Genomic DNA, 27409 nt, shown 5'->3' on the forward strand with positions numbered 1-27409 from the left:
AGCCGTCGTGCATGCTTGGGCGCTGTCCCAAGATAATTGCCAGGAAAGACACAATCGTAGTTTGCAAGGTGTGAAAGATGGCAGAATCAGAAGGATGGAGTCCTTCTACATCCAAACAAATGCATTTTCTTTGCACCATGTTTGCAGTTACACCTTGAAAAGAATTAAATAATTTTTTGTTTGTTTTCATCATCCCAGTGAAATCTGAGCTTTCCAGAGATTAAGACCAAAAAAACCCAAAGCAACATAAAACCCTGTTTGCTGTGGTAAGAACATAACATATTAAAAATGGCATTTTGTAATTTTAGTATGCAGGAACAGTATACATGCTCATCAAGCCACATTAACACAACGACTCTTCTGGCGCCATTATACCTGATGATGCCAATGATCCACAGATTATATACTTTTTCAGGTCTGCTGCACTTAACAACTGCAGAAGCTTTCTCCATTTGCTGCTGTTGCTTTTTCATGGAATGTACGACTTTTCTTGTTTTCCCTTTCAATATGTCCTATTTACACAAGTAAAAGCATGAATATCAGCCTAATTTATCATCTACCAACTACGTGGTGCTCATCATTAGCTAAGAATGATGGAAGTTACCGGTCACACATTTCTGAAGGTATCCAGCTGGGAAAGGTTAAACCTTCCTAACTGTATCCAAAACACATTAGAGCAGGATAGGGTTGGGCTGGCTTCAAATTGATGCAGAAGGGCTCTCGACCTCTTGTGAGCACAGGACCTCCCAGCTATTTATTAAAACGGCGTGTCTTTTTTTTCCCTTGGGTTCCATGCAAGTCTGAAGAAAGATACGGCTGCTTTAAAAAGTCAACCCATTTCTGTTAATGCAGTTCTTAGAGCAGCCACAATTGTTTTTGAAGTTTGTGGGGCTGCATTAAATGAAAGCAGATGCATGCTGCACTCTTGAAAAATCCAAAGCATGTCTTCCAAATGGTTTTTGAAGTGTGTATAGCCCGATGGGGGTGTGGTGGCTCAGTGGTTAAGACACCAGACTTGTTGACTGGAAGGTTGCAAGTTTGGCGGTTCAAGGCTCGAGCACTGTGCGGCGGAGTGAGCTCCCGCACTTGCCCCAGCTCTTGCCGACCTAGCAATTTGAAAGCATGCAAATGCGAGTAGATAAACAGGTACCACTTCAGTGGGAAGGTAACAGCGTTTCCGTGATTGTCATGCTGGCCACATGACCACGGAAATGTCCTTAGACAATGCTGGCTCTTCGGCCATGGAAACAGAGATGAGCACCGCCCCCTAGTGTGTCATTAGACATGACTAGATGGGAATCTTTACCTTTTTTTTTTACAGCCTGATTATAAATGTATATATTAAATGATTCAATCTGAAAGCAATAAATATGCAATATGTTTATTTTACTGTGCATTTTTAAAAATACACTGTTTTATAGCAGATTCTACACATATATTGTAGTACCAGGGCCTGAAAGAGGAACTAGAGAGGATATGGAAAGTGAAGGCCAAAGTGGTCCCTGTGGTGGTAAGGGCACTTGGGGCTGTGGCCCCCAAGCTGGGAGAGTGGCTCCAACGGATCCCAGGAGCAACATCGGAGCAATCTGTCCAGAAGAGTGCAGGGCTAGGAACAGCTAAGATATGGCACAGAACCCTCAAACTCCCGGGCCTCTGGTAGAGGAACCGAGGTTGAGGAAGACACAGGCCACCCATAGGGGTGAGAAGGGAATGTGTGTGTATGTATCAATCCTCATGAATTCGCAATTAGCAGAGAAGTAAAGGTGATAGATAGGTTGTTTCTTGAGATAAAAAGATGGGCAAAGACAAATGTATTGAAAAAGTAGAAGAGCTGAAGGCTTGCTATTAAAAACAACAACAAACCTAGGCAAGATAAAGAAAGGTAAGAACATAGGGGTGAGAAGGGAAATTTTATATATATAAACACACACATACACACATACAGTCTGTATGTAAGTGTGTGTGTGTGTGTATTTATTTATATATAAAAATAAATAAATGACTCTACCTTCTCAGAGAATGGAAGTAAGATCATGTTCTAAATCTTCAGAAGAAAACATTGTTCAGAATAGAGTTTTCTTTCTTTTCTTTTTTTCAGTCTAGCACCTACAGCAATTTCCCTCAGCCTGGCACTCTCATATCTTTTCTTGTCCAACTTATTAAGAATTAGGAATGCTTATCAGCTAGGTAAAAGAAACTTTTAAAAAATGTAATGGAAGTTCATGATTTAAAAAAATAAAAATTAAAATGCTCCAGTCCTAGATAGGCTTTTGACTAAATATACACAGGATGAACTATTAATCAACCATGGGATTCAAACTCTATTTAGTTGAGGTTAGGGAGACATACAGGTAGTCCTCACTTAATGACCATTCATTTAGTGACAGTTCAGATTTACAATGGTGCTGAAAAAACCGACTTACAACTGGTGCTCACACTTATGACCATCGCAGCATCTCCATGGTCACGTGATCACAATTTGGGCTTTTTGGCCGGTTCACATTTATGATGGTTGCAGCATCCTGTGGTCATGTGATTGCAATTTTCGTTCTTCGCAGCCAGCTTCTGGCAAGCAAAATCAATGGGGAACCGTGTGATTCACTTAACAATCACGTGATTTGCTCTATGGTTCTGCATAGACAAAGCCAGTGGGGGAAAAGGGGGAAAGGGTTGCTTGATGCTGCTATTACAGCGTTTGCATTCAGTTACATCTTAGAATGAAAAATAGGAGGTGATTTTAAATATTCAGATTGGGCTCTGCTGAGTGTGAAATAATTTCTGATTTCAAGTTAGACTGTCCATATGGCAGTTCAACTATTACTGATCCCACGTTTAAAAATAAAATACAATCCAGATGTTACTTATATTCTGTCTCAATTCTTAGGCAAATACACAGGATGCTGCTAATTAAGATGAATGCTGAAATGCAAAACCTTCTAACTAGCTTTGAGGGGGTATCTAATGCTATGCATGAAAAAAAATCCAGGTGTGATCCCTAATATTGGTGTTTAAGGGGTCACAGGTAGCAGTTTCCTGTGCAAAGCCTCCACTTTTAAGGCAGTGTCTGGGTTCACATAGAGCATTAAGCATGAGCTGTGGTATGCATTGGCTACATCATGTAACATGCTAAGCCTATTTTATTGCTTAGGGCAAAGTGTTGAACCCAACCATTCTGGGTTGAGTATGTGAACCTAACAAATAGTGAAATCTTGCATAAGAACTTGCTGATCACAAGATTAATTCTGATGTTAAATAATTTATTTTTGTTTCCAATAAGCTTCCGTGCTAGGAAGTAGGCATTAAAGGGAAGATGAGGCATGAAGAATACTGAAAAAAAAAGGCTATTGTCAAAAAGACTTTGAAATTATCAGCCTACCTAGATATCAGGAGGGAAAGGACAACTGAAATGTACCAATGAAAGGATGAAAATGCAGAAGTAGAGAACACTAATCAAAATATGTTCTACTACATTGTTCATGTATAAAATCTGGACCCATCTATAGTATTGCAGTCAGCTCTGATTATACTTTTTTTCATAGAAACAATATTACTATCACTATCCCAGGAAGAGCAGCAAAGCAGGATGACTTCAAGTTACAACAGTCTTTCAGCCAAGACAATTATAAAAATGTTAAGTTTGCTTCCATTCCAAAGCTTCAAAAAGGCATAAAAGAATTTTCAAGGTGACCACAGAAGGGCTGTGCCATAATTATTCATGTGAAGAACCTGATTATGATAAAGGGGAGACTTAACAGGCAGAGACCTCACTGATAGCCTGGGACAGCCTGCTAACTCCAGAAGGCTTGTGCAGCTGGAAGATTTTGCAGCAGAATATCTGCAGGAACTCTCAAGCCATATTTGAAGATGTTGGGACCTGAAATAGCCACAGAAATAGCTCTCTCTCCTAAATCCTTTGATATGACGGGGTGACTTGCTAGATGTCATCTCTGTATGCGTAACAATTTATGAGACGATAGCTACAGTAGATTCTCACTTGGTTCTCAGCTATGCGCTGTAGTCATGCAGTACCTGAACCCCAAATTAACCATATTTTCACTTTGTGTGTTTGTGTGTGAATCCTGCCTGTCTGATTAGTCCATGGTGAACCCAGAAAACAATACAGTAACTATGGGTAAATATATCATATAAACCCAGCCCAATGTGAATTGTTTGGTTTTGACTTAATGTATTGTATGAACCCAGCCACTGTGGTTTTATAATGTAGCATGATGGCATAGTATAAAGTGTAAGCCTAGTTAATGTGGGTTATTCAACAAACTATAGTTAAAACAAACCATACCCTAGTATGATCTGTGAATCCAGGCAATGAATGAACCCATAAGTCCGTTCATCTTAGCACTGACTCCACAGTTGGGTTTACGTATCACTCTAAGCCACATTATTTTTGAATGGTTTTGGTATAGTATGAATCTTTCCACAATGTATATACGCCCTTGCTTATACCTCAGGGCAGTGTTCAGCCTCAAGTCATTGACTCTGAACTTTATCTTTAAGTTTTCATTCATGTTTCATTCTTCTCTATGAATTTCTCTAAAATGAGATGCCCCTGAAACTCATGTGGCCCCCACCCTACTGGTGCCTCCATAAAGCCTTGAAGACCTGGTTGTTCTCCCAGGCCTTGGGCTGAGATGGACGGGGCCTCTTGTGGCATGTGGCTTTGTTTATTTTTGCATATGGTTGTATAAAGGGACCAAATCCCATCCTGTTCTCTTTGTTTCTTTGTTTGTTTTATGGTGTGTTACAGTATATTGTGAAAACCACCCAGAGTCAGTTGGAGTTGGGCAGTGCCTAAATTGAATAAATAAATTAAATAAACTAGGCGCTAGACCTGTCATCTCCAGGCTGGTATTCTTCAGATGGGTTGGGATTTCAACTTCCAGATTTTCCTTCAAGCCAGAGAGAAAAAGTGTTTTCTAGGCAAAGAATTCTGGAAGTTGCTGTCCCAGTATCTCTAGAGGATGCCAAATGGGGAAAACTTCCCTAGAACAGGATGTGCTATTGCCATGGATCCACTGATGTCTTTCTTATAAATCATGCACAAGTTCCATTTTACAAGTATCAGTAATAGTACACCCTGATAGACAATCTGCATTATTGTTCAAATTCAATATAAGGAAGCTTTGTTAGTACCAGTACCAAGGCAGATAAGTTTAATTTGGGCAGTGCCTAAATTGAATAAATAAATTAAATAAACTAGGCGCTAGACCTGTCATCTCCAATCTGGTATTCTTCAGATGGGTTGGGAAAAAAGAAAAGGTTCACAAATATTATTTCGCCTCTAACAAGATTAGTTCTCCAAAAGTAGTCATAAAATGTGCTTATGTTAGTTGCCTCCATTCTTTAAAAAGAAGTTATTCTTAGTTATAAATTGATACACATGGCTGGATAAGGCAGAAAACCTCATATTGAAACAGTCACATACGCTCTGGCCTTTATACTTCATGCTGACATCACAAACTAATCGCGTAAGACCAAATTTTTTAACGTATTTGCAAAACCAATCACACGTAGGAAAACTAATTTGGATAATACCTTGTTCCAATTTGATTAAATTATATCTGTGTGACATGGTTAAACAGGATTAGCAAAAGAAATAATACAGATTTTGTTTTACGTGTAAATATATTGTATTATAAGTTCAGTAAAGAATGTCAACATCTTCTTGTAGTTGACAGGAGTTAACAGTTTGACATACCAGCCTTTTCAGATTAACAGACAATATGACCCCAATGTTTGACATTACTAAAAGTGGATTAGTGCTCTCCTCAATGCAACATATGAAGCTTGCCATTTTAACAAAAGTCTTCTGTGTGAAGTCCTGGAGTTTTAGATACATCTATATAGTTTTCTTGGAAGATTATGGAAGAAAACTGCTTTTACTGTATATTCATTACCTTCTTTCAGAATTTCTATAGCCTACACCTCTTCTGCTTCTTGATGATGTCCCCTCCAAGAATCTAACCAGGTATGATACTGTTTAGTTTTTCAGGATCAGACAAAGTATGCTAGACACCATGACCTAGCTGGGCCTAACCTCTTCTAAAGGTAATCAATGGAGAGCACAGCATACACTGCATTTTTATCATTCACTAAATCACAACTACCCAACCATGTTTAGCCTAGCATGTTGCACAAAGCCAGCCTCTGATTAATTGATAGCTCAACATATCATGCAAACCTAGAAAATTAATTTGTTAATGTAAGATGCCATGCAAAGAGAGCTGGCATCGTCAAATTACCATTACACTAATCCAACTAATTGTACTTTTTCAAGAAGATACAATTAACAACATCATCTTAGCCAAACTATGAAAGGATTTGCAGTTGCAATAAGCAATAATTTGGTTCTTTGGTTCCAGCTTAGTTTATTACATTTTATTTACTCAACCACTGTTAAATAAATCTTGGCTTAGTGTGATTTGTTCCTCTAGCCATTATTGCAAGTAAAAACTAAAATTTTGGTATGATTAGCCTGGTCTTAGTAGGCAGAGTGGTTTCCAGCCAGGGCTTCTCATTCAAGATATATAATCAAAGGAACAGATCACCGTAAGTATGCAGTGCATGTACATCCCATGCTGATCTGTTCTCTAAATCAGCTAGTCTTCTGGATTAAGTTTCCTTATCAGATTACCTTATCTGGTTCTCAAGTATCTACACAGTGAAACACGTTGCCCCAGGCTCCTTATTACAACATAATGATTATCAAGATTGATGCAATTTGACAGGAATCCAAGAAATTCTTTGTGAAATATATCTGGCGGCTACTTTAGTTGGGAGAGGGAAAGCGGGAAAAGAATGAAAAATGGATTCTCTTTCTAGCACTAATTTGGCTGGCAATAAATAAATAGAAATGAAAAGAGGTCAAAATGCCCTTTTGACCTCCCATGCAGCTATTCACATTCAATATTCCACTGAGTAGCTTAAACGTTAGGGCTCCCAGCCAGCCGTCAGGCATTTCTAATGCTTCTCAAGCCTTTTTTTGCCAGAGGATTACATTTTAATGTTCCCTTTTAGAGTGACTTATTAAAAGGGGGACTTGACACAAGTTTGATAATGCATGGATTTTAGAATGATTCTTGTTTGCAGTGGATGGCACCAGGGGAATGCTTGAGTTTGCTCTTCATTCTTGCTTATAGAATGATATTTATCCCAGACTAGCCCAGAGGACATTTGGAAAAAATTTAAACACAAATCAGACCACTGATAGGACTGGCAGGGTTCCTCCACAGCAGCTTTTCTCAAGCTGTCTTGGGTGAGAGCATTTGTAATCCAGCACATCTGGAGGGCAGCTGACCAGGCAAGGCTGCTCTACAGAAAGTCCGGAATAGATCAGCCCAAGTCTGTTCCATTTGCAGGCTATCTCTGCTTGCCTGTTACTCCTTTCCATCAAATTGCAAAGCATACTTTAAAAGCTGTTATCGTATGGCTTTTAATACCTTGCTTTTGACAAGGTATGTATTTTCAGGGTATCTTATGCAAGCTGGGATCTGAGCATGGGCAAGATTTTTAGCCTCATTCACCTCCTTTGGTACCTGTCGCACACCCTGCCCCCCAGCCAGTTAATTTTGTTCAGTGATATTAAGCAAACTAACAGCCTCCAGAATAATCTTTCTTGGCCAGATGCACTTGAATGGGGCATTCTTAGAAAATGAAAAAGGTGGGTAGTTCCCTCCCCCAGTGCTTTGTTTGTAAAGGTCCCCACCCTTCCCTCAATGCCAGAACATGAAAACAGAAACATATCCTGGGTTATGGTATGAAATATCCAAGGAAACTAGTGAGGGTACCTTCTGGTGAATTATCATTTGAGACTAGCTATTGCCACAATGGCAAGCACATAGTAACAAACACCCTTCTCCATCACAATAATTTTAAGTGCCCACAACACCAGGACCACAAAGCATCTCCATGTAGGGCTTTGATGTACAAATACTCCTCATTTAATTTTTTTTCCCAGCCCTTTTCATCTAAACAATAATCCTCTTGACACAACTCTTGGGGAAAGACACTTTATTTCTCCACATAGCATGGATCGTTTAAGTAACAACTTTCTCTCTGGTAGGTAAAGTTGTGTAAACTTTCCCAGTGAAGAATGCATGCTGGCCATACTTGCTCTAGTAGAGTCCACTGTGGCCCATTGCAGCATTTTGATTGAAAAGAATTTAGTGACCGATCTTGTGTAACAGACCTGGCTTTGCGGATTCAACATGGGCAAACTTGTTTGTGAGAAAAGCATCCTCGGTAATGGATTCCTGAGGCCATGCTGCAGTGGTAAACACTCAAGGCCTGCAAATTTTGCCCAATGGGGCAGGATTTTATTTGCATCAGTTGAACCGACTGAAGGCCAGTTTGGTGTATCTGGTAAGGCACTGGGCTAGAAACCAGGAGACCATGATTTCTAGTCCTGCCTGAGGCACAAAGCCAAGTGGGTGACCTTGGGCCAGTCACTCTCTCTCAGCCGTAAGAAGGAGGCAATGGCAAGCCATTTCTGAAATCTTGCCAAGAAAACTGCAGGGACTGGTCCAGGCAGTCGCCAGGAGTCAACACTGACTCAAGGGCCCAAAAAAAAAAAAAAGTTGAACTAACCACCTTTGGTTCTCTAGGCTGTGTGCCCTGTTTCCATTGTAACCAAGGTAAAGCCATTCCCTAGCTATGTCTTTGTATAACTGCTCTCTTTAATCTTATTCTGGGTGTGCAGTTCAAAGGAAGAAGTTATGCCACGTGCTGCTAAGCCTGAATCTGAATCTAGCAGTTCCTGTCACATGGCAATTAGTATTTTGAGAACATTCTAACCGGGGTGGGGTGGGGGGGTGTACTGTAATCTTATTAACACAATCAGCGTCTTCTCTCCATGACTGAGGGCTGCACTGACTCCAAATGAAGATACGATTGCATTGCAACTCCCCAATATTCCCACTTTATGAGGCTGCCAGAGGAACAATGATGCTTTCGAAGTTTCTGACTGACAGCCTTTGCAGCGAAGTCAGCAAGACTTCCATCTCGATTATCCTTCCACAGCAGAGCTCCTACAAATCCCAGGGAGGCTGTTCATACTGATCACTTCTCCCTAGTTTTGCCAGTGCTGCAGAATCTGAACCTAATAGTCTTGCAAAGTGGGGGGGAGGGGGATGTTGAATCCCAAAAAATACATATTAAACTAAAACCAAATCAGTTTTACTTACTAAAACTAATCAGAAATTCTGCATGTGTCAGACTGTTCTCCCCTGGCAGTAAAATAGTTTTATAAATAAGGGGCTAGAAAATGACTATTGGTCAATGTCAGCTCCTTGGCCTCAGTATACCTATCAACCCATGCTTAAATTCATGTGCTCTTGTAGGGCTACGTTGGTCCTTGGTCCCAGGGCTGCAGCTGGTGCAGAATGTGGTGGCCAGGTTGCCAAGAGGTCACTCAGCCATGCACACATTATATCTTCATTAAAACAACTGCACTGGATGCCCATTAGCAACTAAGCATCTGACTTCACCCCAGATCCAGCAAGAAATCTCCTCTCTTCAGAAACTAAACCAAACACTCCATGGCTAAGTGCAGAAGCTTCAAGGCCATGCATAGTGAGATCAGGTTGTATTGTAGATACAACAGAAGTCATATGTGCAGACCACTAGCCTGCTATAAAGCAGAAAAATCAAGTCCAGTGTATATGTGTTTGCTAGCTTCTAAATCTTTTTTTCTCTGCCTTTTTGAATTAATGGATTCTTAGCCATTCATTTCCCAGCCCTGATGATTGATAACAGCTGCGTGTTTGCACAACTATTTCATCTGGCCTTAATTCCTGCCTCACTGGCTTCAGCCATTATGCCTTACATTCAAGTTCTTCTTTATGACTTATAAGGCCACAAACAACTTGGGATCAGAAACACCATCTTTGCTTTTACACATCTGGTCAATAACTGACATCATGATGGGAGGTCCTGCAGTGTGGTCCTTCTCTCTGCTGGTGCCCACATTCTGGAATGTTCCATCTGGAAGCATAGGAGGCACCCGCTCAAAACTCATATATTCAGAGCGGCCTTCCAAATATGAAAGTTGAAAAGGGTTTTTCTTATCTCCATCTTTTTAACAACAATGTTTTATTAAATGATGTTTTATATTCTTTTATTATGTTGTTTTGTTATGTATTTTCTGGCTGTTTTTTAATAAACCCCTTTAAGATGCTTTGGTATAGGAAACATATAACATATGTTATGGAAACATGACATAGAAGTAAACAAGCATGATCTTAGAAATGGGGAAGAATGCTATAGTGAGCAGTGGCCTCAGCACGTGTACCAACCTAAACATTGTCACTAAGCTTGTTTCCTCCTGCCTCCACCAGCATCCAAGTATCTGATGATGATGACTGATGATTATGATGATTTTTAATGAGAAGCAATATAGAAATATGCTTGCTAAATAAACTATAGGCAATTTGGCCTGTATTTTATATGTGCCATTCTTGCTCCTAATGTATTTTAGGTAAAGGTTTCAGGACTGAACAGCAGCGTAGCTGTGCTATATTTTCTTATCCTACAGGCAAAATTCTGCTTTGATAAAAATAATTTACATGACTTTACATTATTTTTCTACAGTGTGCTGCAAAACCGTAATGAACTATGACAGCATGTAACCTTCTCTCCTTCCCTCCAAAGAAAAAGACTCCTCTCCTCCTCATTCAAACTCTATATTGGAAAAGGTCTGGGGCTGTCAGCTTAGCCTCTTCACTAATTTATACTTAGTAGGAACACTAATTGGTTCTGGCCACCCAGGAATCCTTGAAGTTCTGCCGAAAATAAATCCCAGAGCTCTGACTTCAAATTAATAAGTAATCAAGATATTGGAGAGACACTTTTTTGGAAGACAATTTATCTGATTTCTGTTTTCTCAAAAATAAATGCTGCAAGGGCCTTCTTCCCTTTTATCTGTGCTATCTGAGCAATTCAGAATTTTGTGAAAATTTTATAGACCTCTCTATAGGGATATTCAGCCTGGAATTACAAAGCATCAAGTTAGCTAAAAATCAGGACTCCGGTAGCACCTTTTCCGACTAACAAATTATGTTAAAAGGCTTCCTCGGATGCTTTGAGTGGCTAGACTGATGTAGGATTTAAATTGGATGAGGCAGGGGAGGGGAAGACAGGTCAGCTATACAGATGCAGGTTACATGTGAGAAAGATAACAATTGTAATGTGTGAAAAACCTGAAATTGCCTGAAACCTTTTGATGAATGCAAATTCAACCATTCCTTGCTCAAAGGAGCTGTTAAAATCTCATTTTTCCAAAATGGTGACTTTGAGGTCTGCCATAGAGTATTGTGGTAGGCTGAAATATTCTATTACTTTTGCCTTTCTTTTGAGTTGCATTGTCAACCTTGTATCCATTAATTCTTTTGTGCAAAGCGTGGCCTGTTTGTCCCATGTGGAATCCAGAGGGGCAAATAATATAGCACATTAGAGGAAGAATATGGGAAGCGCGTTGGGGCTTGTGATGGTGCTGTTGGTGCAGGTATGGGGGCAAAATAGATGACTGGGTTTATAGCAGGGGCTGGCCCCCATGTTAGCATCATTGCTAACTTATTGCTCGTAAGAGTCTGCTTTAGGTTAGGTGTTGTTTTCTGTAGTCTTATCTTTTGATGGATCCTCCTTGGGAATTGTTGATCTCACTGGGTGGGTAGTTCAGTCTCCTGAATGCCTGGTTTAATCCCATTAGTTGAGAATCTCTGTCAAGTGGGTCCGAACAAATGTGATTGTAGCATAAAACCTGGTTATAAATGATAGATTTGGTGGTGCGTCTTCTGGGGGAAGCTGGAAGCAGGTAGGTATGAATGGCAGTTTATAGGGTTCCTGTATAAAGTAGTTTTACAGTGACATCAAAGAAGTGGGCATGTGCTGTAGAAAGGTTTAGGCTGAGGTTGATGGGGGTTGCCTTTGTTAATGTCATGGTATTTCCTTGGTTCACATACAATGATTATGTATATGGATCATATACAGGATTCATAGGGAAGAACAATTTTCTTCCTCCTTTATCTTTTTTTCCCGCAATGTTGTGTGTACTTGCCCATGAATGGTTAGGATATATGTAATGTCTGACATCAGCTTGTGGCTCCCTTCAGATACTGAGCATATACAAGTACCATCATTTGAAATGAAATGGGTAAACAACTGATAAACAGGTGTGGCTATTATACTAATCTCAAAAGGGCTTATTTCTCCCATTCAAGAATCAGAGTTTGCTGTTGTGTTACAATTATCCTGGGCTCCTTCTAAGGTTTTTAATGATGTGATTATCAAGGTATCAGTGCTGTGGAACTCAGGTAGTTCTCAAAAGGTTACATTACACTGTTGGATGCATCCATCATCTCATACCTTGGTACAGGGAGGACTACTATAACATAGCTTCCCTCTTTCTCTCCCTCTCCCTCCCTCTCCCTCTCTTTCTCTGGAGAAACATGATCTTGAGGGAGGGAGGATTTTTTTTAAGGTTACTTTTTTACTGAGTTGGCAGATGCCCTGGAATCATTGGCATATTGCTGTGACCAGGAAAACATTGTCCAGCATTTGACCCAGAATGCCAAGACTGCATTGAAATTAGCTCTAAAACTAAACTGGTCTTCCCTAAAGAATGGAAAAACTCTACTCAGAAAGGACGATCACACAGATAACAAGGATATGTGTTTAAACCTCCCAGAGTCCCCCCGTGAGGGGGAGATGGGCGGTGAATAAATTTCTAAATAAATAAATAAATGTGTCATAAAGGGCTTTATAGATGATTGCCAACAGTTTGAATTATACCTGAAAACACATTGGCATCTCCTGCGATTTAGGAGTTATTCGGATAAACTGGGCCACTGCATTTTGAACCAACTCTTTCTGAGTAGTTTTCAAAGACAGCCACAAGTAGAGGACGTTACAGTAATCCAAATGTGAGGTGATGACAGCATGGATGACTGCTGCCAGAGATTCTGTTCAGGAATAGCCACATGTGATGTCACAGCTTCCACCCATTATTCAAGCCAGGAGAACTTTCCAGGAAGTGCAACCCCACTGAGAGCTAAAGTTAGGATGTTATGGGAATGGGCAGCTGGCCTGTTAGGGATTGAGGAGCAGTTGAATGCTAGGCAGAAGCAGCTTGGAGAATAGCTATAGGCCAGCTGGCTGGTGAGGCTTGTGAGCAGTAACATCAGGTTACTGAAAGGGGCTTGTACCTGGGGAAGTGTGGCAGGGAATGTGGGAAGTCTTATGGTCTAATGGAGAGATAAGGAAGGCAGGAACATCTTGATTATGGTGGGCAGAGACAAATAAGATGGGAGATGGGGGCAGGATGTTTGCAGGGAATATGTATTCTGTGTTTGGTACTGATTCTGCCTTCTAGCCCCCTGGACTCAGCCCCAATGCCTGATCACCAAACCCTCAGTGGTCTCTGGCTGCTGCTGCTTAATGTCAGGCCAAGGCAGGCAAGATCAGGAAACAGGAGTTGTTGGAAATCTTGGAATGTACTTTAATGTAGTTAGGGTATTGTAACATAATCTTGAAAGCCTGTCAAGGCCCCTTTCCCCTTCAACTTATACCTAACACAATCAGGGCAGAGTTGTTTTGAATTTCTTTTTCATGTTTCCTAGAACTCAGATATCTTTTCTGTATGACTTATTAGCATTCCCCTCTCCCTTCTTTGAAATGAACTGACCTTCCTTTACAGTAATAAAGCCTTACAATTCAAAATGTTAAAGGGATAAGAGGGCTGACCTAATAGCTGAATGGGCACTGAGTGTGCCCTCTTGGAGATGTGCCTACCTGGGTATTGTGTGTGGCATCAGCCGTGACTCCAGGATAGGGGTGGTAGAGTGGTTACCGATTCCTCCAGTAGCAGGGATTTTATATCTGTAGCTCTCAACAGGCTTACATTCCCCAAGATAGAACTGCTGAACAATTTGGATGACTTCCTGGATTTGCAGCTGCTGCAAAGACCAAATGGCAGCTGTGGCCAAGAGGGCCTTTATCCAGATTCATTTGGTTCACCGACTGCATCCTTTCCTGGCCCAGGACTCCCTTCTCAGAGTTGTCTGTCTATCCATTCAGTCATGTCCAACTCTCAGTCGCTTTATGGATCAATGCTCTCCATGCCTTTCTATCTCTTACAGCTTCCTTTAGTTCCATCAAAGTCATTCCAGTGTCCCTTCTGATGGTGTCAAGCCAGTGAGTCCTAGGGAAACTTCTCAGAGTTACTTATGTTTTATTCACCTCAGATGTGAACTATTGCAAAGAGCTCTGCATGGTGCTACCCATGAAAACTATTCAGAAGGTGCAGTTGGTCCAGAACATGGTGGTAACCCATGTAAGATGTCTGCACAATTCCAGGTTAAATTGAAGGTGCTGGTCATTACTTATAAAGCCCTTCATGGCATGGAGCTTGGCTATACAAGTGAAATGGGCAGAAGGAATAACCTTGAGGAGCAGGAGGAAGAGGTGCAACCAAGACAACAGTCTGATAAAGGAAATCTGAGTCCAGACCAGAACTGTAATCTGAGTAAGCATCTCAGAAAAGATACTCCCTAATTCTCATGAAGATAAAGGGAGGGAGGGGGGAAGCACATTCACACTTGCAAGATTCTGTTACTGTAACCTTACAATAAAAGTTTTAGCATTTATGACTTTGGATTCTCATTTTCTCTGCCCGTCTGGTAAGATCTGACATAGTAGGCATGCTCCAGGTCTCATTTTTAAAGCAGTGTCATCTGATGGGACCTAGAAAGTATGTCTTCTGTTGCAGCACCTGCCCTCTAGAATAGTGTTACCCTGGGGATCCAAATTGATCTAATCCTCCTGTCCTTTGAGACCTGGCTTTTTGCCCAGGCCCTGGGTTAGGTGGGGTGCCCTTGAGTGAAACTGTATTGAAGTGTTAGGTATGTGTACTTCCTTGGCTATCACAATCTTTAATCTATTTTATTGTAGTGAATTGATTTTTAACTTGTATGGTGCCCAATGTCATTATGAGTTGGGGACTCTGATATGGCCTACTGGCTAATCAATAAAGTATTACTACTACTCCAGTTCATTGTGAGTTTGGGGGGGGCTTGTAAATGTAATTTAAAATAAACTGTATAACTGGGTATCACCGGCAGACTGGTGATGCTTCTCCCCAAACTGACAGTTGACCTCCAATGGTTTCAAGCAGATGGTAGACAAAATGGGAAAGAAGGTTGAGCTCAAAACAGAAGTGACCAAGGGCATGATCTCCCCTCTCATTCCCGCTAACTGGACTTGCCCATTAAGGAAGGAGCATAACCACTCCCGACCCTTGGAACTGGTTGAGAAGAATGCCATGGTCGATGGTATCGGATGCCACCAAGAGCTCTCCTAGGACCAGAAGGGTCCCACTCCCTCCATCCAAGTCCCACCACAGGTCCTCCACAAGAGCAACCAAAGCTGTTTCAGTTCCATGCCTGTGTCTGAAATCCAACTAAAACCCCAGTAGCTGCATTCCTGTGAGTGAAGTTTAATGCATCCGCTGAAATGAAATCTATCCTATATTCACTCATGTCATACGAAATATTCCGAGCTTGTTTATTTCTTCAATGAATTTCTCATAGCCCAGTTGGAACAGCCCTTGGTGCTATTTACATATCAGTAGAAAGAAGCAGCCCCATTCTTTAGCCTTCAGACTAAGATACGACATCAAAGGAAAAAGGAGCTGAGGTATGAAATGTGATAAAGTGATCCTACAGTAGCTTCTCCCTCGGCCACAGCCCGGTAGAATGTTCGCTGGAAAACTTTTGAGAGGGAAGAGAACACTTGATGGAGTAATACATATCTTTAGTCTTTGAAGTGCCACAAGACTCTTTGATGTGTTCATTGCAGTAGACTGATCGACTAGTCCTCCAGAAATTACCTTCAGATGCTGCTGTCCTTTGTTTTCAGAAATTCCAAGCACAGGGCTGAAATCAGGAGTGCGATATGTGGGAGGAAGGATCTATTCTTCACCCAGACAATCATCTAGCTCCATATTTCTTAAACAATTTTCTCTCAGGATGCCTTCCCACTTTTAAAAATTATGAAGGACCCCAAAAGAGCTTTTGTTTGTATGGGTTATATTTATCGATATTTACCATATTACAAATTAAAATTGACACATTCGCTGCTACCACTGCATCTCACAATTGTTTGATGGGATTTTAATATTGTATTATTTTGCAACATATGCTGGCAAATAATTTTGATTTCACAGACCCCTGAGAGGGTCTTGGAGGACCCCCAAGGGTTGTAGGATCACACTTTAAGTAATGCTGATCTAGCTGACCCCCCCCCCCATCCCATTAGTTTACTTGGAAGGTGTCATTCCATGAGATGGGCAGATATAGAAATCTGCTAAATAAATAATTTGCTGCAATCATTCATGTAATTTTTTAGACATCTTCTGATTGAGGAAAACTTACGCATCAGTCGTAGAACATATGCCTTGCATGCATAAGAATTCTAGCACTTCAAAGTAATTTTTAAATTCTAAATTATTATTTTCATCATCATTCACTATCATTCTTCAGGAATTCCAAGCAATGCACACAGACCATTAAGCTCTGCTCCATTTTTTCCTCACAACAACCCTGATGTAAGTTCGGCTGAGAAATAGCAATTTGCCCAAGTCATTAGTAAGCTTCTATGGTGAGGATGGACTCTGTCTCTTTCTGATCTTAATCCGACACATAACCACTATGCCACACTGGTAGAACTAGGAAGTTTTCTTTCTTCAAGAGCCTATAGATCATCACTGCCATTCTGAGTTTACATGCTAAGTTGGGATGATGAATAGCCTACCTTTGTGATATAAAAGAAGTGCATGCATTTTGTTCATTGTTTGAAAGCCTACACCTCTGCTCCCTGCCTCCATATTCTGGAGGTCTGCTAAGGTTGTGATTGCTGATAAATAAGTGCATTTGGGTGATTTCTTAAATTCCCAATGTCTTTTTGTGGACTGACATATAACATGCATAATGCATAAAAATCAGCAACAAGCATGCTTTTATTTTGTTGCCCAATGACAGCTCACTGGCTTGACAATAGTATCAATTTTTTTTCAAATATTGTGCATCAAGGATTATCAACAGTAAAAACGAAAAACAGCTTCCGCATGAACAGGGTTTAGTATCCTTCCTTTTATTACAGAGTTTGGAGCAAACAGAGTGAGGCCGAGCAATCCAACTGACCCTAGATGAACTCTGGAATGTGTCTTATGTGTCTTGAAGCCATAGCAAGCAGCTTCCATTGTGGTACTATTCCTTTCTCCTCCCAAGGTTTCTCTATTTCGTAGCTCTTTATGTTTATCAATCAGAGAAAAGGAAATCAGTTTACAAAGGCAGAAAGATGCGACATTGTTCAACGGGTGATCGTAAAACATGAACTGTCCCTTTTTTAAATGACAAGATCCTGTATATGAGAGGTTGTATGGACACTAGACTTATATGACAAACCTTTGCACAGTGCAACCTGAAATCAGATGTTTAAGCAGAAGCAAAAAACAATCAACGCTAAAGAGTTGATATTAGATTAGTTGAATGCCATCGCATGCCTATTCAATCAAAATAGTGAATTTGCTTGCTGGTTTAAGCTAAATGTTGCTCTTTCAAGTAAATTGCATAAAATACATCCACTTAGCAGGCATTTGCTATCAAAAATGACACACTAATGCAAGCTTCCACTATGAAATCAAGGGAAATGTAATTGCCTAAGAATGTCTTCTAAAATACTAATACTCAGCCACTTGTTATGGGCAGTTACTTTTGATAACCACATCAGGGTCTCTTTCATTATCTTAAAAACATCGTTTAGCAGTGTTCCTTCAGAAATGAACAAAAGTATTGCATTCTAGAACTTAAGCAGCACTAGAAAAAATATTAGCCAGTAGACCTTAAAAAACAGTAACAGTTCAGCAGGTATGCAGTGCAAATGTCGTTCAGCAGAGACTATGATGTTGAGATGGGGACCATCCTCTCCTCTTCTTCTCTTCTCCCCCTGCAGCCCCCCTGTGCCCACATCCTCAGATTATGTTTTTTCATCCCCAGTGAAATAAGATACTGGGTTATGCTTACCCTTATCATCACTTCTAATATGAATTCAGGGACTCCTATGAAAACATGAATGGAGTGAAAACTACTCTATTCAGTCACAAGAGTCCCTTAAGGCTTGCAAGAGTAGGGGGGGGGGGGAATTATGGAAAGAATTCCAAAAGCAGATTCCTATGATCTTGGAATCTCAACCCACTAGTTGGGAAGGAAGGAGAACTCAAGGAACAGTCTCTGTCATTCCACTAGGGATCCAGGCGACCCCAGCCCTGCTGGTCATTTGCAAGGCATTAAAGACCTGGATGTCCCCACATGCATTTTAGATGAGAGGTTAAGCAAGCCGTGTTATCTGATTGGTTTTGCCTTACTGATTTGAAGAAGAATGTTTTTTCAACCCTAGTCATGAATATTGATTTAATGAACTAAGTTATTGTTTTGTTTGCTTGCTTGTTTAAATCTCTTTTTAAATAACTTTGTAGCAAGACATTTATATGCACAAAGGTGGAAGGACTTACAAATTCCTACAGTGGAAGAATGGATGGTGAAATTAACGGAGCTGGCAGAGATGGCTAAACGGACTGCATTGATTGAAGAAAATAATTTGTCTAATTTTGTTTCTACTTGGAAACCACTTTTGGACTTTTTGCTCGAAACTGAAAAAGATGAAGTTTTGATTTTGGGACTTAGAAATATAGATATAGAATAGTTAAAATAGAGTAAGAGGTTAATGTATTTTTATGTTTTATCTGTATTGAAGATGGTTGGAAGTCACTCTTTTCTATGTCTCTTTCTTTTTATTTCTGCACTTTAAGTTTGTTCTTTTTGTTTTTTCTTTCTTCAATCTCCTTCTATTCTTATATGTTTTACTCATATTTTGAAATTTAATGAAATTTCTTCTAAAAAAAACTTTGTGAGACAGGTTGCCATATAAATTGTTTAAACAAATGAACATAAATAAATAAATGCTAGAAAGAGAAGGAGGGAGGGAGAGAGACATAGAAATAAAAAAGAATTCTCTCAATGTCTGCATAGCTCATTTCCTGGTTCATAATAAAAAGTTATTCTAAAATGTCACCAGGAACAGAGGTTAGAACTGTCCACATACATTCATGAAGAAATCAAAGGTAACACAGATGCAATTGGACACATGCGTCTATGTTAGCTAGCTCATAGAAACCTCAAGTGGAGGAGATAGGGACAAAATTAATGAGAAAACAAAAATCTAAGCAGCCTAACAGCAGCTGAGCACATTGAATTCTTCCTGTCTGTAACATGCTGAAAAACCTATCTACTTAACTACCACAATTGGGACCGGAATTTCGATTGCTAAGCAAAGAGGTCATTAATCAAATCTGACCTGATTTTATGACCTTTTTTGAGGCAGTTGCTAAGAGAATCACTGTGGGTGTTAAGCAAACCACATGGTTGTTAAGTGAATCACATTGTTCCCCATTGATTTTGCTTGCCAGAAGCTGGCTGGGAAGTCAAAAATGGCAATCACATGACCACGGGACACTGCGACGGTCATAAATGTGAACCAGTTGTCAAGCACCCAAATTGTGATCACGTAACCGTGGAGATGCTGCAATGTTTGTAAGTGTGAGAACTGGTCATAAGTCGATTTTTTTCAGCACTGTTGTAAGTCTGAACCATCACTAAACAAATGGTTGTTAAGTGAGGACTACCTGTAATGTCATGATGCAATAGAGTATCAAGACATACAGTGTGGGAGGATTGACAAAAAAATTGATATCAACAAGGAGAGAGAAATGTGATTTATTAAAACAAAAATAAAACCAACTAAAACTAGCGGGGCGTACTGCTGGACTAATTAACAGAAGCTTGCAAAGGATTAATGGAAACTGTTAGGATTTTCTAGTCATCTTGCTGCTTCTGACTGAGTCTGGAAGTATAGTGAACCAACCCAAAGTTATCAGGAGAAAGCTGACAAATCACTGCTCCAGTTTTCATAATCATACCTCAATGAAAAAAAAATCTCTTTAGCTTTTTAATTGCACACCAAGAAATTTTTAAGCAACTGCTGATTAAAAGCCATCAAGTTGATGTTAACTCTAAATGAACCAGCCATGGGTTCTTGTTTTGTCCATACTGGCGAACTATGGTTTCTAACCTCAGGAAAAGCTATGATCCTAACCAATAATTTGAGTGAGTTTAAATGTTTTAAGCTTTTTCAAAGCCCAGTAACCAAAATGTACCAGGCACTCAAAATTGGAAGTTGTGGTCAATTAAGGACTTCCTGGTTTAATTTCACCTCTTAAGAAAGGTCAGCCAAGGCAAAACATTTACTCCTTCCTGGATTAATAAGCCAAAGTAAGATCATGTGCCTTGACCTTCTAGAATTAGCTTTCCGATAACTTACCATCAAATCACTTGCTTCTTCAAGTGTATTATTTCTTTAAAATATTTTTACTAAGATTTAGAAAGAATACAAGCTAATACAAACTGCAAAAAATAAATACAAAAAGAAAAATACAAAAAAAGAAGAAAAAGTGTAAAAAAGAAAAAGAAGTAACTTCCCCCTTCATTCCAGCAAGTAAAAACAATTTTAGTAGCTTACCGCCATCTCTTAATACAACATACTTTGAGTGTATTATTTTATCCGTCTAAAATATAGCTATTCTCCATTTCATGGGAATGTGTGGATAGATATAAAAAAAGAAACAACCTGCCAAAGGACAGAAATGTAAACTATAGGCTGTACAAAGCCTTAAATGGTATATTTCAAATTCACACATGTATAAATTGCAAAGTGGGAAAATTACAGCTATGAGTATAAAATAGGAATTGGGAACCCCGAGAACCTTCTATTAGGTATGAAGAAGTTGCAAAGATCCAACATGTCATTATTCATATTCAATAGAACAATCAGTCCAAGTGTCACTGAAAACTAGACATCGGAGGGTATGTCCTAGTTTACATCTAAACATCAGAAACTGAACATTTAGTAATACTGCAGTTACCAATTATGCTCTTTGGGAATGCATTATTTGTACAATCCAGCTGATATGCCATCTTCAGTATGTCCACTCCAAACTTCAGCCTCCCTTATTTGGGTTACAAAAGAGCAGCACAGTTTAAATCAGAAGGACACAACTCTTCTGGGAATCAAAGACCACATGTCAATTTTATTTGCATACCAGGCCAGGGCTACACTCTTAAAACATGTCAAACATGCCCAGTTGTATAACTGTTCCTATGAAGGGTGGGTGCTAAGGACAAAAATCTGCTCAAAATGAGTTTTACAAGGTCCTTGGTAATTCGCTGAAAGCAAGCAGCTGAATTTTAGCCTGTTCCTTGCCCCACAGAAGGTCCTTGCCTCTTGTGAGACTTGATTCTCCTAAACTGAATTGCACAATTGAGACAATTCCTACAGAAAGTTCTATCATTTCATATTGTCGGGACTTCAGTCTGCAAATGTACTGCTGTTCAGCTGAAATACAGTGAAATGCCACTTGTATTTCTCTTCTCTTTCCCTTTCCTCATTTTTCTTCTTTAGTAAATTACTCCCTCTAAAATCATGTCCTTTTACCTATTTCAGGTCTCTGAGTCTCAAGCTGTGAACTCAAAAATAGAAATTTGAATTTTACTCCAATAAACAACCACCCATATACTGACTGATTACAGTATGTGCCATCAAGTCATTTTCAACTCCTAGTGACCATATAGATAGATTTTCTCCATATACCCATGTATACTAGTGGTTTAATCAAAAGTTTGTCTGCTATAGATCATTGTAACAAGTCTATGGTTGACTTGTTTCTTTCTTTTCTATTCTTTTACTTTTTTTGTACTTTTAGCTTTCTCTTTGATTTCTCTTTCTTTTCTCTTTCTTACTTTATATTAGTTTGTATTAATTTTTATCTCCCTTTTTAAAAATCTTTTTTATTTTTATTTATCAAATTTTTATCACCACCCATCTCCCCCCACAAAGAGTAAAATCTTTAAAACTATATAATGTATACATAAAAGATTTGTTGAACTAACTAACGGTGCGGTTTGCAGACAACATCTGCCATAATGAGTGGGATTACAATATGCATTCAGGCAAAAACAAATCCCAATGTGGCTTATGGGTAAATGTGAACTAGGCTATTTTCTGCCATAGTAGTGAAAACAGGGACCCCAGCTTCTGGGGATAAGCTGAATTTTCCTACCTTGACAAAACTGGGAATCACTGAGGAGCTCCACACAACCCATTTCTTTCTGTGCAGAGTACAACTGCAAGAAGCACATGGTGACATCACTAGCCCAGTTCTGGCAGCACAAATTGTGGTCTGAACTCTGCCAGAAGACATTTTTAGCCTTACCCTCTGCCCCCAACCTGGCATCTTCTGCTCTATATTAAACAATACCCAACCACTTTATTGCCAGCACTTTGCTTTCTCCTGTCCTCCTTTATATGGGGAGATGGACTAGAAATAGGCTATTTTTACCTAAATCAGCCTCTCTTTTTTTGGTACAAAGCTGCTCCTTTTATTTCCATATCTTCGTAATTTCTCCTAAAATATGCATATTTGCATAAGAATGTCTGTAAAATATTCCCTTTGTACCTATTTTTCTTAACACACATTTGATGCCTTTCTTTCTAAGGACAGCATTAGAAAACTCAGAGAAGTGCAAAAATGAAATGATCACTGTACGTAATGGCATGTGGGAATGACCTTTGGAGACGGGGTAAGAGCCGCAGCCAGGGGAATAGTCAGCTAAGAGACAGCTTAGCCCACAGAAGGAATGGGGGTGTGGCAAACATCTCAGAAGGGACCCTCCCTAGTTTCTTGGACTGCAAAGGTGACAGGGAGAAACCTGCTTTCAGACTTGCAAGATTCTGTTAATGTAGCCTTACAATAAAGTAGAGTTAGTTCATCTGGGCGTGCTTTTTATCTGGGCTACCTCGCAAGGCTGACATCAATCTTGCATTCCTGCTGCAGGTTAAGCTGCCTCTTATCCCCCGGCTGGGGAATTCCAAGAGTTGAAGTCCACACCTCTTAAAGCTGCTGAGGTTGAGAAACACTGCTCTAAACAAACAAACAAATAATTAACCCTTAAGTCTGTTTGATACAAAGGAGGCAGTGAGATTCTGGCAGACTTTCAAGGGACTATTATACCTTATCAGTAAAGTAACATTCCTGAAATCCTTGTTCTGTCTGGGTCCTGACTTTGGCCTACCTCAAACAGCTGACCAAATATTTGGAAGTGTCATATAAATGATGACAGCTCATGGGTGTTACAGGTCTCTTCTCTCTCTCATATACCTCCTCTTTGACACTCTTTCTTTCATGCCCAAACACCGTACCAGCGTTTTCTTTCATCCGTGGGGCTCCAGTTATTTGCAGTCCATGTGTTTATCAAGATTGAGCATACATCTAGAAATCTGCCCCCCATCACCACACACACACACAGCAACAGCAGCAGCAGTTCCTCACTGTTGTGCTTCATCAGGACTTGCCGTAATCATTAATGCTGAATGCAATTGCAGCATCTTTTACCTAAGGACCTAAAACTGCTTATAAGCATTAATGAACTAAATCTAATAACACCCCAGAGATGAAGTCAGGCTTTTGACTATTACATTCAGCAATGACCTGAAGGTAGAAGAGTGCAGGTTCATTATGGATGAACTTAAGAAGAAGGGAGAGAGGTCAAACTCATGGATAGGAATGTGGGGGTCAGCTAAAATCTATTCTGTTGGGTTGGCCGTTTTGGCAGGGCAGTTTTCGCGTTCAGGCTTTTTAAAAAATAAAAACAAATCTGCAAGGCCAGAAGGAAGTTGCACAAGATGGCCTTGGGGTGGGGGAGTGCTCTTCAAAATGTATTCATTTACATTTCCTGTACTCTTAACCATGGCTTAGGACAGCTTCTGTTTCTCCAGTGCTGGTCAAGCTGTCTCCTTCTTTTCCTTTAAAATTCCTCCCATGCTCACAAGACTCTTCCCAGAGACTTTTCTTTTGTAGCACTTCCTGCCCTGCCATTGGAACCATAGGCTACATTTTAGTCACATGGGCATTCCAGGAAGTGCTGCGAAGGAAAATCCTCTGCAAGGACAGTCTTGAATCAGCATAAGCCCATGGATCATTTTAAAACTAAATGAATATATCTCAGAGAGACTCCTGGATCATCCCCCAAGCGGGAAGGAAATAATACATCTCTCCCTTGGACTCTGTGGATATATTCTGAATTATTTTATTTAGGTGTTTGTTAAATGGATGCAGTGAAAACACAGTTCTCGTGGGAGCAAAATACCGCAATTCCCTCCCAATGTAATTCATGGGAGAATTTGTTTATATTTTTAAAATGAGCCCAAAAAAGATCCTGAAAGTCCTGGCACTGGGCCAAACAGAATTGGTATCCTCTACCATGCTGTATTTAGGGTTACAGTCGTTCATTAATGTATTACAAGAAAAACACAGGATCAACAACTTAGATGACTTAGATGGTGGATTATATTTTCATGGTAGGAAAAATCACATTAATGGCTTCCACTTGAAATTTACAAGGCAGTAAACACTGGAGGAAAAAATATCCTAAATAAACATGTAAGTTCAAGACATGATAGTAAATTAGAAGTGCAGAAAAAGTGATGTGTTGCCACTGGTCCTTTCTCTTTGAGAGAGACTAATGGGGAGGGGGGTTATAGACAGGGTAAGCAAGGGTGGGTTTCAGATGTTGGGGTGGGTTAAATGGGCATTTTGATAAAACATGGCTTCTTCTCCTTTTGGCATGTTTAAGTGTGATGTTTAACAAACATCTTTGCAGTTTAAGATGACACTTTAAAAAAAGTAACAAATTCTCTCATAATGATTACAGCTGAGCCCTTCCACTTGATGGAGAATCAGCAGAACCTGTAGGATCTCTCCCTTCTTAAGATGAGATTAGCTTTCTCTACTCAAGCAGGACATTGGAGGTCTCCAGTCTCCAAACCTTTTATTATGGGTTTGCAAAGCCAGGTCAAGCACACGTGGACATGTTCAGCAGTGCTTCATGGGCAAGACCTCAAAACAAAATAGCAGAGTATTTATAATCAAACAACAAGGAACTACAAGACTATAACATGATTGGTTACAGAAAGTTTAAAATAGATCCTCTATGCTGTGTCACATAAATGTCAAACCACAACTTTCTGCAAGTGCTAATTGTCTGACCAACTCCCTCTTGAAATCTAACTGCTATTATAGAGGTAAAGCTATGCTAAAATTTTGCTAATTAATGGCTGCTAAACTTAAAACTCTTGTTATACTCAGAAGCGCCATGCTAAAACAAGTATTAATATTCAAATTACTTAAATTCTTCCACAAGAGTTTTCTGCACCTGTTTTTTTAATTAAACTTCTTTTTAAAAAAGAATATAAAGCATGATACATGAAAAACATGAAAAGGAAAAAGGAATAAATTACAATAATGGATTACAGTAAGCAAGCATGGGTTCTGCAGTCTACAGTCTTGGTGGTTAGTTTTTCAATATATCCTTAGGTAAAGGTAAAGGTTTCCCTTGACGTAAAGTCCAGTCGTGTCCGACTCTAGGGGGCGGTGCTCATCTCCGTTTCTAAGCCTTGGAGCCGGCGTTGTCATAGACACTTCCGGGTCATGTGGCCAGCATGACGACTCGGAACGCCGTTACCTTCCCGCCGAAGCGGTACCTATTGATCTACTCACATTTGCATGTTTTCGAACTGCTTGGTGAGCAGGAGCTGGGACGAGCAACGGGAGCTCACCCCGCCACGCGGTTTCGAACCGCCGACCTTCCGATCGGCAGCTCAGCGGTTTAACCCACAGCGCCACCGCGTCCCCTCAATATATCCTTAGTTGCATATAAAATTAGGACATACGCTATATCAGTTTTTAAAGGAGAGTCTGAAAACAACATTAAGCTTTAAACTAAAAAAACCCTAGTTAACACAATATACTGTAAATCACTAACTAGAGTTACAAGCTATAACCAACTAAGTCAACACTAGGAATCAATTTTCTTATAAAATTGAAATATAACTGCTAAACATTAAAAAAAAAAACCTCAAATTTGAATGTGGTACAGATCTGTGAAATAAATTATAAACCAAAAATGGCTTCTATTTAGAATTGAATTCTGAATCAAATTTACAAGTTTTCTGTAATTTTTCAATGTCATCTAGAAGTTGTCTGATAGCCTTATTTTAGAGGAAAATAACTTCTGGCTTCCAAGACTTGTATTAGTATGCTACTATACATAGCATACTCCCTAAATTTAATCTCCTCTTGCAACGTGGTTTAAACTTTGCATAATGTGTGAGCCAGGCCAACATAGCTTGTTCAACAATCCATCATTACAACAAATCATGGACAAGTGTGTTGCATGAACTCAGGCAGATTAACTTTATGTGACTTAGTGCTTAGAAAAGATCTCTGTTCTTTCAAAGTTAGGTCTGTGGGATCTGGGCTGCAAAAATCTGCACAAGCACTAGATGGCAGGAAAGAATTAGTGTTTTTGATATCTCTTTCTTGCCATCTTGTGATCATTAATGTGTCTTTAATTAATTAATTAGTGATCATCTGGACTTTGCAGTTTGATGACGCTTTTATAGCCATAGAACTGATGTGAAATTTTTTGAACTATCATGTTCTATTACTCATTACATTACTCATTTCCGAGTTATAAACATGAATACTTCTCCCATGTTTTATTCCTAAGGAATCATTCCATCTGTTAAATACTAAAAAAAACAACAGCTTTGATTAGTCAAAATTGTTAGTTTCTTGGGGGTTTTTTTTTCCTCCCTTAGGACTGTGACCACATTCTTGCATACGTCAGGATTGGAACAAATATTTTTCTGCTTGGAGAAAGGGACAAAACAGTTCTGGGCATTCTCGGAAAGCACTGAAAGGTTGCTCTTTAAATCATGGTCAGCAATGATTCATTTCCTCCAAATCAGATTTTAATTTTTAAAAAATCAAACAAAAACAGGGTACAGGTAGTCCTTGCTTAACAACCATTCATTTAGTGATGGTTCAGATTTACAACCTATGACTGCATGATTCACTCAAGAGCCATATGGTTCACTTAATGCCCGCAGTGATTCGCCTAATGACCACCTCAAAAAAGATCGTAAAATTGGGTCAGATTTGGTTAATGACCACTTCACGTAGCAACCTCAATTCTGGTCCCAATTGTGGTCATTAAGCAAGGATTACTTCTATCGAGAAAAGGATAACTAGTGAAAATTGGTGTTCTTCTCAAACAATGATCAATAAACTATTCTGTTAGAAAGAACTGTCTTAACCTTGGAAGCAGGATAAAGGCCTCCATTTTAGTGACAGAGCACATGGTTTGGAAGTAGATTTTCTCTCCAGTAT

Source organism: Candoia aspera, chromosome 2, assembly GCF_035149785.1.
Source record: "Candoia aspera isolate rCanAsp1 chromosome 2, rCanAsp1.hap2, whole genome shotgun sequence".
NCBI lineage: Eukaryota > Metazoa > Chordata > Lepidosauria > Squamata > Boidae > Candoia > Candoia aspera.